The sequence below is a fragment of the Saimiri boliviensis genome, chromosome 1, assembly GCF_048565385.1.
Source record: "Saimiri boliviensis isolate mSaiBol1 chromosome 1, mSaiBol1.pri, whole genome shotgun sequence".
NCBI classification, from domain to species: domain Eukaryota; kingdom Metazoa; phylum Chordata; class Mammalia; order Primates; family Cebidae; genus Saimiri; species Saimiri boliviensis.
In genome coordinates, this window is record NC_133449.1 from 171,978,038 (window position 1) to 171,990,884 (window position 12,847).

The 12,847-nt window shown below is 35.5% G+C and overlaps 1 protein-coding gene and 1 non-coding gene across 2 annotated transcripts in view; both read right to left on the minus strand.

Moving 5' to 3' along the window:
- NR3C1 (nuclear receptor subfamily 3 group C member 1) overlaps nt 1-12,847 on the minus strand; it is a 474,477-nt gene that overhangs the window by 264,981 nt on the left and 196,649 nt on the right. The window lies entirely within an intron of this gene.
- On the minus strand, nt 3,113-3,171 carry LOC120365727 (U7 small nuclear RNA). Its single transcript, XR_005580597.1, has one exon. It is a non-coding gene; the product is annotated as a U7 small nuclear RNA (small nuclear RNA).

Here is a 12,847-nt window from a genome sequence, read left to right on the forward strand (position 1 = left end):
AAAGTCACTGTGTAGATCTGCTGGTTTCTTTGCATTTTTTCCTTTGCTATAAGAATACTGTATTCCTGATCAGGGCTGCTTCTTCTGTTTGATTCTCAGAATAAGAAATTATACAGAGTGAGCTGTAGCCAACATGTTACATAAGTGGGAAAAAGATTTTTGTGGTTGTAGGTCACTGAGTTTTGGGAGCTATTTGTCATCGCAGCATAACCTAGTGAGAGCTGACTAATGCAGAAGGTAAGAGAGAAAACTTCCTTCATTTGCATATATAATCATGTATCCAGAAAAATTCAACAGATCCCAAAAAACAAAGTGTTAGAACGAGTAAGAGAACTGAGTAAAATCATTGGATATATCAATTTTTTTTAGCACTAGCAATAGCAAATCAGAAAACATAATAAATAATAATATGTTATTCACACAACTAAGAAGCCAATTAACTACATAGGAATTAATTATAGTAATAAAATAATATAAAAGCTATCTACAGAGAGAATAGAAAACTTAAAAATATTAATAAAGAACATAAAAGATGATCTGAATAAGTGAAGAAAATTCCTGAGCTTTTGGATGAGGCAATGTTATACTAGAAAAACATAAATTCTCCATTTAATCTGTAAATTTGATACAGTCCCATCAAAAATTCTACTTATATATTTTTGAACAACATGATAAAACTTACTCTAAAATTTATGTGGAGGAATAAAAGTTTACAAATAACTAAGTTAAGCTCAAAAAACATAAGTAGAGAATGGGCTTGTCCTACTAGATATGAAAACATATGACAAAGTCACAGTAACAAAAACAGTGCACATTGGTGCAAAACAAAACACACAAAAAACTAAAAACTCTAGATAAGCAAAGCAATAAAATAGGACACAGAGCTTAGACATAAAAACACTTATATGTAGGTAGAAACTTAAGTATGCTAGGCCAGGTGCAGTGGCTCATGTCTGTAATCCCAGCACTTCGGGAGGCTGAGGCAGGCAGATCACAAGGTCAGGAGTTCAAGACCAGCCTGGCCAACATGGTGAAACCCTGCCTCTACTAAAAATACAAAAAACAGCTGGGTGTGGTTGTGCATGCCTGTAATCCTAGCTACTCAGGAGGCTGAGGCAGGAGAATTACTTGAACCCGGGAGGCAGAGGTTGCAGTGACCTGAGATCGCACCACTGCACTCCAGCCTGGGGTATAGAGACAGACTCCATCTCAGAAAAAGAAAAATAAAATAAAGAAAATCTTTAAAATAAAACAAAACAAAAAAAAAAAAAAGAAGAAAAGAAACAAGTATGATAAAGAGAATATCGTTAAGTCAGTACCTAGCAGTATACATTGGGAAAATTGGTTCATTATACAGATAGTAAACTAGATCCTTATTTGACAAAACACATGAACGTGGCTCCCACTTGAATTAGAGACCTAAAAGGAAAAGGTACAACTATACAGTTAATGGAGTTTGACTTGGAGAATATCTTGGTGACTGAGCTCAGAGCAGGGAAAACCTTTTTAAACAAAATTTCAAAAGGTATACTCACAAAGGAAAGTGCTAATGGCTTTGAGCCTCAACATTATGGCTTTCTGTTTGAGGAAGACACCATAAGCAAATTTATTACACAGATGTCAATATGGAAAAAGTATTAAAATATCTAAAACCCACAAGAGCTAAATGAATAACACAAGTAACTGCTGCAAATCAACAAGAGAAAGGCAGCAAACCCAGCAGAAAGATAGGCAAAGGATACAAACAGGCAATTTATGGGAGAGGAAGCTCAAATTACTACTAAATATATGAAAGAAATGATGTCCAAATCCTGAGTTATCTGAGAAATATAAATTAAAACAAGTTTTCTCATGTTTTACTTATTAGACTGGCAAAAGTTAGAAAGATGGATAAGGCCAAGTGTTGGTGGAGATGTTTCCACATACAGGAATTTTATCATTGCTGATGGAGTTACTGCGTTATTACTGCAGTCTTTTTGGAAAGCATCTGTCACTACTTAGTCAACTAAGAAAATGCATAATCTATAACCCAGCAATTATACCCCTGGGTATGTATTCCAAAGAAAATGTTGTATGGATCCTTCAGGGGATGGGCATGAGGATATTAATTACATGTTACTTGTAGCATTAGAGACTTGGAAGCAATCTATAAATCCAATAACTGAGAGAGCAGATAGATAAAATGTTGAGGACACACACTCTGGAGTACTAAGCAACATTTATAAAGAATTAATTAGAGGTACACACAGCAACATATCAAAGCAGTACTTAATGACAAAAGTAAGATCAATAAGATGTATGATAGTTTCACATAATTACAAAACATTGTATAAAACAGTAACTCTTTTGCAATATACATATATAAAAAAGCAGGTTAAAACATTAGAATGGTTGACAAAGGTAGAAATGGAGCCCAAAGAAGCAAAGAAAAATCATTCTTAAGCCCATACCTAGAGGTAATAGCTATTGACATTTTCTATCATCTCATAGATCATAATAATAATGGCTATGGTTTACAGATCACTTACTGTGGGCCAGGAACTATGCTAAATGCCTAATACACTTTATCTGTTTAATCCTCCTAGCAACCTCAGGAAGCCAATTCCATTACTATCTTCTGTAAAGAAGAAGAAAGTGAGACTAAGAAAGATTAAACAATCTGTCTGGGGTCATCTAGCCAGGAAGAGAATGGATTTGAATCCATGTCAATCTGACACTGATATCTATGCACTTAATCATTACCCAGATTTGCTTATATCAGTCAGACTTTTAGCAATGCGACACTACAAACTCACATTTCCTGTTACGAGAATAACATTACTACTACTGCTTCATAACACGTTGTTTCAAAAATTTAACATTTAACCATGTAATGAATCTCTTCACCTTAGTAAACATACATCCTCAATGTCATTTTAAAAGGTGGCATAGTATTTCGCTGTCTAAATGAATGATGGAGGAATATAATAGAGTAATGGGAGATGATTCTATCTCCAAAAGCAAAACATTTAGCAGGCAATGAAAGACTCTACCTAAGTCAGCCATGTGTTGATTGTGTGTACGTGTGTGTGTGTGTGTGGGGGGGGGGGGTTCTTTTTTTTTTTTTTTTTTTTTTTTTTTTGTAAAACTCAGAAAACCTGCTAGACAAATTCTAAAAGAGCAGTAATGCTGGGGAGGGGGATTCTTGATAACTATTAAGTAGTAAGGAAAACAAGAGCTACTGGATAATCATTCAACTTAATTGGACCCTGGAAATATGCAGAGGATGCATTTTGATGATTTGTTATACTGAAAACAGTGCCACCAGATAATGTAACCAATACAAATACAATTATTTTTATTTAAGGCCGTGGTTATCTTTTAAAAGATAGACTTTTGGATGTTGTTGAAAGATGCTGAAGGAAGATGGTAAATTTCACTTGTGGCTTAGTCTTAGCTGTCTAAAACCAGTGATGTTGTCAATGAACTTTCTGGGCATGCCTCACAGAGCTAATTCTTAAGTAGATAACAGCGTCAAAGGGTTCAAGCTCGTGAGAAGGGAAATGCTGTGCCAGTTTCTGCTGGTTAGTCTCAGTAATAATGACAGCACAGGTCAGGGGAACAGAGCTTTGCACTTCTTAAACTCCAATAGCCACTGGCGTATTTGATTGTCCTGATAGGCAAATGAGCTATATTGGGTAAGTGACATTATCACCTCCTTGAATAGAGGAAAAGCTTTAGGATATTTCGCCAAGTTCCACCGTTAGCATCTTTTTGGGAATTCCAAGTCCAGTGCTCTTCCTACTACTTCATACTTTCTCTGAACCTGGAGGAAAACATCATTACCTATTCTGAATTGCATAAAATTATTAATTTTTAATGACATATAGAGACTGCAACCATGGTAAATAGCATAACTGATTTTTGAGCTTGCTTTGTTGCACACATGCAGATGTGCAAACCAGCATTTGAACCAGCAGAATAATTTGCTTTTATTTCTACACAGGGAATTTTGTTTAGAGAGCGGAGTGAGGTGGGAGGGGGGGTAGTATCCACGCTGTTTTGAAGTACACAGGATGGAGTTTATCCAGAGGCCAAGTTTTACAGGTATTGTGTTTTGGTCTCCCTGTGGGTTAGACAAAGGTCATTCGCTGTGATGTCATGCAATAAAACAAAACCAACAACAATGCAGATTTCCTTCAGATCACAATCTGCTGCAAGGAACAGCTCTATAGAAACCCTTAAACATGAACTGTTTAAATAATAACCCATTTAAAACACATTTGCTGAGTGCCCACTCAATTATTAACTTGCTGTTTTGCAAAAGTAGTAGAAATACTTGAAATGCTGTCTGGTAAACAGTAGAATGCAGCTGGCATTCCGTTAAAATTAGAGGTGCAAGGTGTTCTCAGAAAAGAGGGGAGAGATAGATCACAGCATTTTGGGGTAGAAGAATAGGGAAAGCAATTTGGATTGGACCTTCAGGGACAGGAAAGAGTTTAATAGAGATGACGGGAGGCTGCAGGATGGGACAGTCCAAGAGTTCAGAGGTGGGGCAACTGACGGCATTTTCAGGACATTTTTGTTGAGTAGGTATGGCTGTGGGAATAGGGTTCTTGCAGCGTTTTACAAATTTTCTTATCCCCATTCTTCTGCCTCTGCTTGGTGAGTATTGATTACTCCCACTCCCTCCTTGCTTTCCTGGAAAATCCCTACTCATCCTCAAGAGTCAATATAAGTACTTCCAACTTTGTATGCCCTTTTACTGACTCTCCCAAATGTGACTCGCCCTGTTACTGTATCCAAACACACCTCCACTTCATTTGTCCCACTGTATGCCAACTATCTGCTTGGGCGCGAGTGTCTCATACCAGCTGGGTAGCCTTGAAAAAAAGGAAAACTCTGTCTTACCAGCCTTTGTATTTCTACTACTTAGCACAACACCTGGCACACTGCTAGCTCTTAATAAGTAAGCTTTAGTTTCTCTACTTTTCTACCTAAAGGTTTGCACATTTTTTATAGGATGTTTTCCTTATTACCTTATGTCTCTAGTTGCTATCATACTGGAATCTTTTTTAAAATATAAATTTTATCACTGCTCATGAACAAATAACTAGATTTGTGGTAGACTTTTATATGTTAATATTATATCTAAAAATTACTAAATTATCTTAATTTCAAGAATTTGAAAATGTATTTGCTACAAAGATAACTTAGCAATTGGTAATGCTAGACATTTAATGCTTACATATTAATTTTTTTCCTCTTCTTGCTATTCTGGCTAAGATTTTCAATGTATTATTCAGTAGAAGTGGTGACAGAGGGCATCATGGTCTTATACCTGATTTTAATAGTAATGCTTGCAATATTTCTCCACTAAATACGATGATGATTCCAGGGTATTTTTATAGATACCGCTTATCCAGGTAAGCAGCTTCTTTCCTACTCCTAGTAACTAAGAAATTTTGTCATGAATGGTTGTTTAATTTTATTGACTCCTTTTTCTAATATGTTGCAATGGTCATATATATTTTTTCTATTATTCACTGGATGATGTGGCGAACTATATATTAGTCTATTCTCACGCTGCTATGAAGAAATACCCAAGACTGGGCAATTTATAAAGAAAAAAGCTCCCTCCTTTCCTTCCTTCCTTCCTTCCTTCCTTCCTTCCTTCCTTCCTTCCTTCCTTCCTTCCTTCCTTCCTTTTCTTCTGTCTTGTCTTGTCTTGCTCTGTTACCCAGGCTGGAGTGCAGTAGCACAATCTTGGCTCACTGAAACCTCTGTCTCCTGGGTTCAAGTGATTCTTCTGCCTTAGCCTCCTGAGTAGCCAGGACTACAGGAATGCGCCACCATGTCCAGTTAGTTTTTGTATTTTTAGTAGAGATGAGGTTTCGTCATATTGGCCAGGATGGTCTTGAACTCCTGACCTCAGGCGTTCTGCCCTCCTCAGCCTCCCAAAGTGCTATTTTTCTTGTTAATTTTCTCTATCATGTTTATATGAGGCTGTAAAATAATCTGGAGAGTGTTATCCCCATTTTTTTTTCTATTTTCTGAATAAGGTTTTTTTTTCTGCATAAGGTTTTCTTCTATTTTCTGAATAAGGTTTTCATTTAAAGTTGAAATGGTCTGTTTCTTGACTTCTTGGTGGAACTCACCTGTAAAACCAGATCCTATGTAATCTTTAAGGAAGACTTTAACCCACTGATTCAGTTTCATTAGTAGTGATAGGATAAATTAAAATTTTCTATTTTTCTAGGATTGATTTTAGCCATTTTATTTATATTTTCAAGTTTGCTGACATAATGCTATTTATAACATTCTCTTATCTTCTTTTATGTCTCACATCTTAAAGCTTTAGTGTGTAATTTAAGTGCAAAAAACTGTACCCACTTTAAGTGTAAAGTTCAATGAGCTTTGGTAAATGGATTTGGTCATGCAAACGATACTACAATATGCCTTAGAATACCGTTCTCACCTCGACAGAGTTGTCATGTCCGTTTATGCTCCATTCCTGATTCTAGACAACTATATATGTTTCTGTTCCTACAATTTTACCTTTTCCAGAACTTAATATAATTGAAATGATGATATTTAGTCTTTTTTACCTAATTATTTTCATTAGAATGTTCCGATCAATTTTGTTGTGAATATCAGTAGTCAGTTTTTCTTTATTGTGGAGTAGTATTCCATTGTATGGACATACCACAATTTGTTTATTCATTTTTCAGTTGATAGACATTTGAATGGTTTCTACTTTTTGGCCATTCCATATGATGACTGCTATCAACATTGTATGCAAATCTTTGTGTGAACATATGCTTTCATTTCTCTTGAGTAGATACCAAGGAGTGAAATTTGTGTGTTGTATAGAAAGCATATCTTTAACTTTTTGAGAAACTGCCAAATTTTGCTCCCAGTGGCTGTACAGTTTTGTGTTCCTATTAGTGATCTATGGAAGTTCCAGTTGCTCTATATGACTTTGCCAACACTTGTTATCATCAGATTTGAACAATTTTAAAGAATTTTAGCCATTCTAGTGTACATGTAGGCATATCCCATTGAGGTTTTAATGACCAATGATATTGAATACTGTCTCCTGTACTTGTTTATCTTCTCTGTGAAGGTCATGTTCAAATCATTTGTACATTATTTTTGCATAGGCCCATTTACATTTCCACTGGGTTGCGTTTTAATTTTGAATTTTGACTTCTTTATATGAAAGGTCTTCAAAAAGTTTATGAAAAAATAAAAATGAAAATAAAAAATAAAATTTATTTCTTAATATAAGCTCTGTCAAGGTTAGGACACTTTTGTAGGCAATAATAGCAGCCATTTGGTTTATCTCAAAGAACTGAGGGTCCTGGGAATGTAACCACATCAATGCAGTCTTTCTTTTCTTTTCTTTTCTTTTCTTTTCTTTCTTTCTTTCTTTCTTTCTTTCTTTCTTTCTTTCTTTCTTTCTTTCTTTCTTTCTTTCTTTTTTTCTTTCTTTCTTCTTTTCTTTTCTTTTCTTTTCTTTCTTTTTTTTTTTAAGAGACAGGGTCTTACTATGTTTCCCAGGCTGGTCTTGAACTCCTGGGCCCAAATGATCTCCCCACCTTAGCCTCTCAAAGTGCCGGGAATACAGGCATGAGCCAATGTGCCTGGCCCCATCAATGCAGTCTTTTTATATTACTAACTGAAGAAAAATGGTGGCTCTTTACAGATTTTTAAAAATTAGGAAACAAAAAGAAGTCAGAAGGAGTCAAAAGACTGTAAGGTGGATGCATAATGATTTCTTGTCAAAACTCTCAAAAAATTGCCCTAGTTTGAGATGAGGAATGAGCACGAGCATTATTGTCATGGTGGAAGGATCTCTGGTTAAGTTTTCCTGGACAGTTTTCTGCTAAAACTTTGGCTGGCTTTCTCAAAACACTGTGATAACAAGCAGATGTTATCCTTCTTTGTCCTTCCAGAAAGTCAGCAGCAAAATGCCTCGAGCATCCACGAACACAAAAAACTATTGCCATGACCTTTGCTATTGACCAGCTCACTTTTGCTTCGACTGGACCACTTTCACCTACAATTAAAGCCATTGGTTTGATTGTGCTTGGTTTTCAGAATTGTACTAAGTAAAGCCATGTTTCATCTCCTCATACAATTCTTTGAAGAAATGCTTCAGGATATTGATCCCACTTGCATAAACTTGTATTGAAAGCTCTGTTCTTGTCTGCAGCTGACCTGGGTGCAATGGTTTTGACATCCAGTGAGTGAAAAGTTTGCTCAGCTTTAATTTGTCAGTCAGAATTGTGTAAGCTGAACCAACTGAGATGTCTATGGTGTTGGCTTTTGTTCTGTTGTTAGTTGTTGGTCCTCTTCAATTAGGGCATAAACAAAATTAATTTTTTCTTGTCAAATTCATGTGGATGGTTTGCTGCTACAGACTTCACCTTCGACATTGTTTTGTCCCTTCTTAAATTGTATTACCCATTCATAAACTGCTGATTTGTCACTGTCCCCATAAACATTTTTTAAAGAATTAACGAGTTCACCATTATTCCATCCATGCTTCACCAGAATTATTATTGTTATTATTTTTAGAGATATGGTTACTGTATTGCCCAGGCTGGACTCAAACCCCTGGCTCAATCAATTCTCCCACTTAAGCCTCCTGAGTCACCATACATTTAATGTATATTCTTGATTCAATTTTAGCTGAAGTCATGTTGCTTTGATAGGAGTTCTTTTCAAATTAACATCTTATCCTTCTTAGTGCCTAAAGCTAGATCCTCTTCAGACATGTTATAACAAGTTAGTATGAATTTATTCTGGCACAAAAAATTTTGAAATCCACGCATAGTTTTTTATAATATGCATTTTCCATGAACTTTTTGAAGTCTCACAATATATTTTGGATACAAATCCTTTTTCAGACCCACTTATCTTTTTTTTTTTGAGATGGAATCTCTCTCTTGTTGCCCAGGCTGGACTGCAGCAATGTGATTTCAGCTCACTGCAACCTCCACTTCCTGGGTTCAAGTGATTCTCCTGGCTCAGCCTCCTTTGTAGCTGGGATTACAGGCACCCATCACCATGCCCGGCTTATTTTTGTGTTTTTAGTAGAGAGAGATTACACCATGTTGGCCAGGCTGTTCGTGAACTCCTGACTCAGGTGATCTATGCACCTCATCCTCCCAAAGTGCTGGGATTACAAGTGTGAGCCATTGTGCTGGGCCCCTCTCATTTTCTCAATGTCTGCACCATAATATGCTAATTATGTTTTCTTTTATATTTACAGATTTATTTCTGCCTTCTTTTATTTTTACCTTGATCAATCTTGCCAATTATTTATCATACTGTAAATTTTATTAGTCCTTTCAAAGAACAAACTTTTGGTTTTGTTAATCATTTCTAATGAATGTTTGATTTTTATTTAATTGATTATTACTCATACATTTTTTCAGCTTTATTGAGGCATAAAGATTTGAGCTATATCAAATGATCACATTGTTTTCATTAAATATATGCAATTTTACTTTGCATTTTTTGTCTATAAAATTGACAAATAAAATTTTTACTTTGTATTTTTTGTCTATAAAATTGACAAATAAAATTGCATATATTTAATGTATATAATGTGATGATTTGATATACATATATGTTGTGAAATGATTACCACAATCAAGTTAACTAACACAGTCATTACTTCACATAATTACCTTTTTGGTGTTATGAGAACTCTTAAGATCTAGTCTCAGCAAATTTCAATTATACAATATAATAATATCAACTATTGTACCCCTGCTATAAATTAGATCCTCAAGGCTTATTTATCCTATAATTGAAAGTTTGTACCCTTTGATCAATATCCCCCCCATTTTCCTCACCCCTGAAACTCCTGGTAACCACCATTCTACTCTGTTTCTGTGAGTTTAATGTAAAAAAAATTCCACATGTGAGTGATAATATTATATATTATTTGTCTTTCTCTGGCTGGAGTATTTCACTTAGCATAATGTTCTTCAGATTCATCCATGTTGCAAATGTCAGGGCTTTCTTCCTTTTTTATGACTGAATAATATTTCACTGGAGGTATATATGCCACATTTTCTTTATCCATTCATTCATTGATGGACACTAAGGTTGTTTCTATATCTTGGCTATTGTGAATAATATTGAAATGAACATAGGAGTATAGGTATCTTTCTGAGATACTGATTTTGTTTCCCTTAGATATATTCTTGGAAGTGGGATTGCTAGATCATACAGTAGTTGTAGTTTTACTTTTCTGAGAAACTTCTGTACTATTTCATTTACCAATTAACATTCTCACCAACAGTGTACAAAGGTTCCCTTTTCTCCACCTCCTTGGTAACATTTGTTAGCTCTTGTCTTTTTGATAACGGTCATCCTAACAGGTATGAGGTGATATCTCATTTCAGTTTTGATTCGCATTTCTCTGATGATTAGTGATGTTGAGTACTTTTCATGTACCTATTGACTGTTTGTAATATTTTTTTTGAAAAATACTCTTATCTTTACTACTTCTTTTCTTCTACTATACTTTTCTTTATTTACCTAGCAACCAAAGTAGTTACTTAGCTATATAACTTATAGTGTTCCTTATTTTTCTAATATAAGCATCATACTCTCCTTTAGTTGCTGTTTCAGCAGTTACTGTTGTCAGGGATTTTAATTCTATCCTGACTTTTTAAACTTCACAAATTAGGCATTTTTCCTTTGCTTTCAGTTATGTAGTAATGCTGTACGTTACCTCTAAGGATGTATTTTTTTTTTCACTTGTTCTTTCTCTTCTTTCCTATCCCTCCTCCTCTTGATTCTTGTTTGAAATTTCTGAATTTGAATTGTTTTATCAGTTTTAGAAATTTCTAAGCCCTTTTACTCTTCACAGATTTTTGCCCTCTCATTACTGTTATGAGCTCCTTCTGTAACTAATAAAATGTGTATTAGACTCCACTAGTTTCCTTTGTCTCTTACCCTTCTTTATTTATTTATTTATTTATTTATTTATTTATTTTTGAGATGGAGTTTCATTCTTGTTGCCCAGGCTGGAGTGCAATGGCGTGATCTCAGCTCAACAAAACTTCTGCCTCCCAGGTTGAAGCGATTCTCCTGCCTCCGTCTCCCAAGTAGCTGGGAATACAGGCGTTCACCACCATGCCTGACTAATTTTGTATTTTTGGTAGAGACAGGGTTTCTCCATGTTGGCCAGGCTGGACTTGAACTCCTGAACTCAGGTGAGTGCTAGGATTACAGGCGTGAGCCACTGAGCCCAGCTACCCTTTCTTTTAATATCATTTTTTTTCTTTATGCTTCTTTCTGGATATTTTCTTTTGTTCTCTCTTCCACTCCATTGATTGTCTCTTTCGTTGTGTATAATCTGCTTTTTCATCTTGTCTTGAATTTCTAATTTTGACTTTTATGTTCTCATTTCTAGAAAGTATTTTTTTATATCTGCCTAATAAAATTTGATAGTTTCCAATTCCTTTTTTATAATCTTAGTACTCTTTCTTTCAATGTTTATTCAAACCTTTTTATGTTCTGTAACTGATATTTTGAATGTAAGTAGACTTATTGGTCTGTTCTATAGTTTATAGTTTTGTTCATCTCTCACTCATGGTGGTTTACTTCCTTAAGTCTTTATTTCTGAGGGTGAATTCATATTTTTTTGCAAAAACATCTGTGAAATGCTTTTGAGGCTTGGGTTTGAAATAAATTTTTTTCCCCAAGAGGGTTTGTGTTGGCAGAAGTTGGTTTCTGGGGGAACTCCCGACCTCATATTATTTTAAATTTCCTTTCCCTTCCTTTTCCCTCTCTTCCTCCTTCTTTTTCTTGCCACAAAGATTTTATAAATTATCACCCCCAAACTGTGTGTTTGTGGTACTACGTATCTTAGGTATTCTCAGAAAGACTCTTTCTCTCCTTTTTAAATACACCACCTAAACCCTTAACCCAAGCAGGCATTTATTTCCACAAGCTCCCTCTGTAGGGTTATTTATTTATTTATTTATTTTTAACTATAAGGTTTGAACTATGAGTGCTAGTGCTACGATTTCATCAGTAGTCTCTGACCTGGTGTCCTACCTTGCTTAGATTTCAGGATTTGCGTCCTAGGTAGGCAAGAAGAAGAAAGGGCTTTTAAAATTTAGATTCAAAGTCACCCAAATTGACAGATTATGCTATGGCAAATGCTACTGTAGTGCTTACTAAGCTCTCTGGAATTATATTTTTAGCCTCCAGAGAATTCCTTACATTTGTGCCAGCTCAATATACATATGTGTGTGTGTGTGTGTGTGTGTGTGTGTGTGTGCACACACAGGTGCATGTACACATAGTACTTTTAGGTAGGCTATATCAGAAAGGAGTTCTCTGAATTTCTAGTGTATTTTTGACTCAAAACAGAAGTCTTTACTCAGATGCTTTAATGTCATTTAGGGTTGTTTCACCCAAAGTTTCACTGGATCATGCCTTCTTCAAAAGCCTCCAGGAACTTTCCATCACATTTAGCATGACATCCAAAGTCCTCCCCATGGCCCGCGGAGTCTGGCAAAATCTGACCTCTACTGTCTCTCCAACCTCACTGATTTAAATATGTTGGCTTCCTTGCTGTTCCTTGATTACGGCCACACATGCCTGCTGACGCCTCTGGCACTTTGTGCTTCTCTCCTGTCTACCTGGAACTGTCTGTAAATGTTTATATGTCATACATGCCATTCCATTTTGGTTGCTTACTTGAGTGTCACCTTTTCTGAGATACCTTTTACTCTTTGTAAAACTGCATCCCTCTGCTCTTTTCCTTCATAGTGCATAATATATTATATGTCTATTTGTTTATGTATTTAATCACACCATTAAAGCTTGCCTG